Source organism: Panthera uncia (genome assembly GCF_023721935.1).
Source record: "Panthera uncia isolate 11264 chromosome C1 unlocalized genomic scaffold, Puncia_PCG_1.0 HiC_scaffold_4, whole genome shotgun sequence".
NCBI lineage: Eukaryota > Metazoa > Chordata > Mammalia > Carnivora > Felidae > Panthera > Panthera uncia.
The window spans coordinates 91,182,993-91,189,074 of record NW_026057585.1 but is presented as its reverse complement, the minus strand read 5'-3'; positions in this window follow the sequence as shown (position 1 = coordinate 91,189,074).

The following is a 6,082-nucleotide window of genomic DNA, read 5'->3' as shown; positions in this document are numbered from 1 at the left end:
TTAAGGACAGGTCCCATGCCCCTGACATTTCCAACATCTGGGAGTAAAGGGCACAGATACTCACCCAGGAGACAGAGTAGAACCGGATCAAGTTGATCCTGGCAGATAGTACTTTATGTACGGCCCCTGACCCAGGACAGGTGTTCCAGTAAGAACCAGGCATCATGCTGTGTGCTCGCCATTCACCATCTCGCTCGATGATCACATTAACGGGGACTATGACCGGCCCCATTCCGCAGATGAGAAAACTGAGGCACAGAGAAGCTTACGAAGCTCACCCTGGGTTGCACAACCAGCAAAAGTGGGGACTCAAAGCACATAGTCAGATGCTAGGACCTGGTTCTCAATCTCCACGACGTATATAACATCATGAGGTCACGGCCTTTGCTAAAAAGCAGCGTTTCAGCAGCTAAGAGAATGTGAGCGGCGAGGGAGGCGGTTAATACCCGTTAGCCCGACAACGCAGCAGTCAGCGCTGCTGGGTGAGCCCCGCTCTGGGTGCCCCCTTCGTACCCAGCACCAAGGGGCGGGGTTACTGTCAGAAAAGAGAGCTGAAAATTTCCAAAAGGAGATGGTTCCAGCAAACAGGGCACCCATCGGAATCTGAGACTCTGTCCGCGTAATGTCGTTGTGGTCCTTTGGTGGCCCGGAGGGAGCCTGGGGACACCTACTGTGGAATGCTTGACACAGACGAGTCTGTTACAGCTGGGGCCCATTAAGGCCTCTGGGATCCGGGGTTGTGGGGAGAGGGGGTTCCCAGGCACAGAAAGCTGGCCGAAAACCTCATGCTCTCCCCCTGTCCCACCTCAGCCAAGCCCGGCTCCTTCTTCGAGGGCTAGTCGGTGCCTTGCCCCCTCCAGGAAACCATCCCTGGCCCCAGTTCACAGGAACCACCCCTGCTCTGAGCTGCAGAGGCACAGCGGCTGCAAGCGTCACTTCTAAGGAGGGAGAATAAAGCGGTTGCTGGGAGGTCCCGGGACGTTCTGGAGACTCCCAGCAAAGTCAGGCTCTCTAACCAAGCTCGGGGGGTAAGCAGATGGCAGAGAAAAGAAAGCATCTAAATTAACCGGAGCCCCGGGGTGTGGCCCCAGCCCCAGGGTGCACGATGGCAGAGAGAGCCACGAACCCAGCAGGCGCTGACTAGCTCCCGGTGCGGTAGGGCTGGGCGGGGTTCGAGGGACACAGACAGGACACCCGGGGGACGTGGCCCGGAGCCTCGGAGACTGTGAGCTCCGCGGGGGAGGCAGGGTCGAAGCCTCGAGGCCTGCCGGGATGGTGGTGACGACGCGCACGGGTCACTTCCGTCGCTAACGTGTTCTGAGGGCTCGCAGCATGCCAGGTACCGCGTGGAGCCCTCTCCATCTCTGTTATCCCACTTTTTTCTCACTACCTTCCTTTTTTTTTTTTTTTTAAGTTTATTTATTTGTTTTGAGAGAGAGAGAGAGCAAAAGCAGGTGAGGGGCAGAGAGAAGGGAAGACAGAATCCCAAGCAGGCTCTGTGCTGTCAGCACACAGCCCGATGCGGGGCTTGAACTCACGAACCGGGAGATCATGACCTGAGCCGCGATCCAGAATCGGATGCTTAACCGACTGAGCCTCCCAGGCGCCCCTATTCTTGCGACCTTCTGATGTGCTCTTGGTATGTCTCCTCTTTGCAGATGAGGACGCTGAGGTTCAGAGAGGGACAGTCACTTATCCAGAGCCACACAGCGAGTGAGTGGACTGGAGGAATCGGAGACCGAATGTGGGCTGCAGAAAGTGGTGGGGACTGAGGGGCTCCCAGGGGAAAGGAATAAGGGGCCCCCTTGACAGGGATGATCTCTCTGAAGGCCAAAACCTGCGAAGGAGCACTAGACGGGGAGCCAGGAGCCTTGGTTTCCGGGCCAGCTGTGCAGCCACTACCCTCGGGCAAGTCACTGCCATTCTCTGGGCTGCGGCCTCCCTACGCGTAAAATGGAATCAATGCTCTTAACATTTCGAGGATGAGGATCCTTTTGAGATTCTGATGAAAGCCCTGAACACTGACACACACACACCCAGTGACTCAAACCCCAGGGTGCGCGAGGCTCGGTGCACGAGGCTCTGCGTGAGCCCTGGGCTTCTGTGCCCCGGACTGGATCATCTCCGCAGCCCCCGTGGCCTTGACATCATCTGGGAGGGGCAGGTGGGTGAGGCTGGGGTGCGGGCGGCTCCGAGGACAAGCACCCGGGAACCCCGTGGTGCCGTGACTCTCGTTCAGGGTTGCACACACAGCACGCGCCCCAGGGTGGCCTGGGCCTGACACAACCATCACCCGCGTGGCCCAGTGCGGGCCCAACGTCCCCGCGTTCACCTCTGTGTGGCCACTGGCGGCCGAGGTGATGGAGAGCCATGATAGGCTTACGCAAAGTATGCGGGGGGGAGGCGACAAGAAAACGAGGGCCAGGAAAGGCCGTGAATTTGCCTTAGATCTGCCGCCCCCGTGTTCACGGAGAGGAACTAGCTCCATTTGCTTCGGGCTGGAAGGGGCCGCCCTGAACCTCCCTCCTCCCCTTGCCAAGATGGTTGGAGGGGGGATGGCGTGCAGGGGGCACCCCCAAGTGAGGCCTTGCCCCAGGGATGGAGGGGGCACAGCAGCTCCTCTCCCCCACCCGACCCTCCAATCTGTCCTCTGACTTGCACGTCCTTCCGTCTGCTACCCTGCACCCCACTCCCCATTTCCCCTCTTTCTTTCCAGCCCGTGCTGCCTCCTCCGGGACAAAAGTGGGGGGCTGGAAACCCAGCTCCGGTCTGGCTTACAGTGGGGCCAGGGGCAGGTGGGCAGGACCTCCTTCCCTGGGAAGGTGTGACGGACAGGCAACCTCAGCCAGCCTGGCTCAGAGATCCTCAAAGGAGGGTCACCGGGGAGGCCTCAGGGCCAGTTTCCAGAGACCCTAACCTCATCAGTCACCCCGCTGAGAGAAGTTTAGACGTCAGAAGTGAAGCGGACGGGGTGGCCCCTGCAGGAGGCCACGGCGTGGATAAAGAACCAGAAACCGTGTCCCACAGGGAGGTGAAGAAAGGGGGTGCTGCTCCTGGAGAAGAAGACTCAGGGAGCTCTCGACGGGAGTGCAGGGGCCTAGGGTGGGGGGCGAGGTGGTCCCGTTCCTGGGCCCTAAGGGCTCAGCCCAGTGGACAGGGGCCAGGCAGGGGTTCTGAGTCCCCACTGCCTCCTCACCCATAAAGTGGCCCAAACCACCCTCAGTAGGAGCGAGTAAATGGGAGGGATGCACCCTACACTCCAGCGTCCGTGGCTTTGTCCCTGGCACGGCACTCTCAACCTTCACCCCCATAAAAGGCCGGGGTCCCTGACTCTCTACGGCTCTTCTTTCTAAGGCTCAGATCTGCCCAACCTGGGTGCCGATCCTGGCTCTGCCGCTTACTGGCCGCGTGACCTCGCCCAGGCACGTCCCTCCCTGAGCCCCGCTCCGCTCCCGATGCCTGCCTGGACTCATGTCATGGCGCAGGTGTCTGAGCATCCGCTGCCTCGATCCGCCCTGGCCCCTGGGCGCCAAACGCTCCGGGGGCTGAGGGCGACTGCCTGGGCGCCTGGGGCCTGGAGGGAGGACACAGCAGAGCCCCGGGGCAGCGTTGTGATGTACCTCGGGCACCTGAGGGTCGTGAGGCACCTGCTCCACCATTGGAGTGGCTGCCAACATCCTGAGAGGGTCAAGACTGGCTGCTTGTGTTTGGAGCCACAGCGACAGGCGTGCCTCATCCTGCCGGCTCACGGCGTGGCTCCCGCCCAGAAGCTGCTGTGTTCCTGCCAGGGAGCAGGGCGGAGGGGGTGCTGGTACGGCCACCAGGAAAAATCCCGTCCCTGCCCCTTACTGAGCGGGCCTTCTTTCCCTAAGCCTCAGCTTCCTCATCTGTGAAATGGGGCTGAGATGATCCCGCCTCCCTCACAGGCCGGTCCTATCCAAGAAAACGACTGGGAGCAGCTGTGCCAGAAACAGGTGCTCAGTGAGGCCCGGCTTCTCCTCCTTCCTGGGCACAGGTATCCAGGGTGAAGGTGTGAGGGAGGGGTTGAAAATAAGAAGGTCTCAGGGGCGCCCGGGGGGCTCAGTCGGTTGGGCGTCCGACTTTGGCTCAGGTCACGAGCTCACTCACGGCTTGTGAGTTCGAGCCCTGCATCTGTCTCTCTGCACGGAGCCTGGCAGCTTCGGATCCTCTGTCCCCCTCTCTCTGCCCCTCCCCTGCTCATGCTCTCTCTCCCTCCCTCTCTCAAAAGAAAGTGTCTCTTTGGGGCACTGAAGCGGGGCTCACGCGCAAAAGCCTGGCAGGCAGAGACGGGGACCATCTCCCGCCGGTTTACTAGTTACTGCACCCACCCGTGCCTCAGTCTCCCCACCTGTAAAGCGGGAGTAACAGAAGCGCCTTCGGGGTTGCAGTGAGGACCTGAGGACTCAGCACGGCGCCTGGCGCACCGGCTGCATCCCGGCAACGTGGCTCCTGCTCTATTACCGCGCTGGTCCCCGACAGACCGCACGCGGAGGGACTGTGGCGACGCGCCTGGCGGTGAATTAATGACAAGGAAGGCACAACTCTGTGAAGAGGGTGGGTCTCCACCCTGCCTCTTCCTCGAGCTCCCCAGGAGCTCCGGGTCAGCCTGGAGGCCAGGAACCGGCACAGGTGGCCCCTCATTTCCCTAGAGCGCATGCCTGACTGGCAGCCCACGGGGACAGCGGTGGCGGGGACGTCTGGCCTCGGGCAAATGGCTCACACTCTGAGCCCGGACTTGTGGCTGGGCCCGTGACCACAGCAGGGAAATGAAGAGGCTCCTTCGGCCACCGGGGACACGGGCACTTGCTGTGGCGGTCGTGCGGAGGGTGGGCCCCGGGCCCTCGGGAGCCACCTGCCCCACAGTGGGGCACGAGAGCAGCGGAACAGAGAGGGCAGCGGCTTTGGACCCCGCCAATGCCCTAGTTAAACGGTGGCGAAGGCACCAGGTGGGGGGGAGGGCAGTGGAAGAGGACCAGCTGGAAATGGGGGACCCGACGGAGCAGGTGGCAAGGGGCATGGGCTGTGGGGGCCCACACCTGCATTCAAACCCCAGAGCTCCTACTAAGCAGCCCTTCCACAGAAGGCAGAGAACAGCGACCCAGTAAGGTCAGTGTCAGGCTGGGTGAGACTAGGGGGACAAAGCCAACTCTGCTCCCATCTCAGGGTGTGACCTTGAGCAAGTCGCTCCATTTGCTCAAGGTCATTAACAGGCCTACGCATCCCACAGGCAGCCACCACCTTGCCCCCCTGGGAGCTCCGGCCTGGGCCTCCGGGGCCCACGCTCTGTCCCTGAGCGAAGCCCCTGGGGTGAGCCAGGTGGGGGCCCCGCCAAGGGGCGGAGTCTCCATCCCCTGCCCACAGCTCCAAAACCCCGCACGCCAAGACCTCCGATCAACGGGCCCCGGGACAGGGAGGGGTCACGTGGCCAGCAGCGGGTTCCTTGTACATCCTTTGAATGGAGACAGACCGGCACACGGCTTCCCCCCGCCCCAAGTCCGCTGGCCCGTGTGGACTGAGACCCACAGATTCTGGGCTCATGCTAACTGGGCCACGGTTGCTCTCCTCCACATCACGTGGCCAGTCGAGGTCTTTCCAAGGCACGTCAGTGCCATGTATGGGCATCTGGGAGTCAGCACAGAGAATGGGTTTGGGAATCAGACGTACTTGGCTTTACATCCCAATGATATGCTGCACCCATGGCCACGTCCCTTCCCCGGTTTCCTCTCTGCAAAATGGGAGCATGGAGCCTGTACTTCAGGCTGTTGGGACACAAAGTCCTCCAGAGGCTCAGAACCAACCGCATATACAGAGAGACTTAGCGTAAGGACACTGCTCGCGCATTCCTGTTGGCTTGGTGAAACGCAAACTCTGCAGAGTACAAGACCCAGGGAAGAGTCACGGCTGAGTCCAAGGGCTGTCTACTGGCAGGAAATCTTTCTTGCTTGAGGGAGGTCAGTCTGTGTTCTAGAAAGGCTTCGACTGATTGGATGAGGCCCACCGCATCGTGGAGAACAATCAGCTTTACCTGGAGGCCACTGATTTACATGTCAGTCTTACCCGA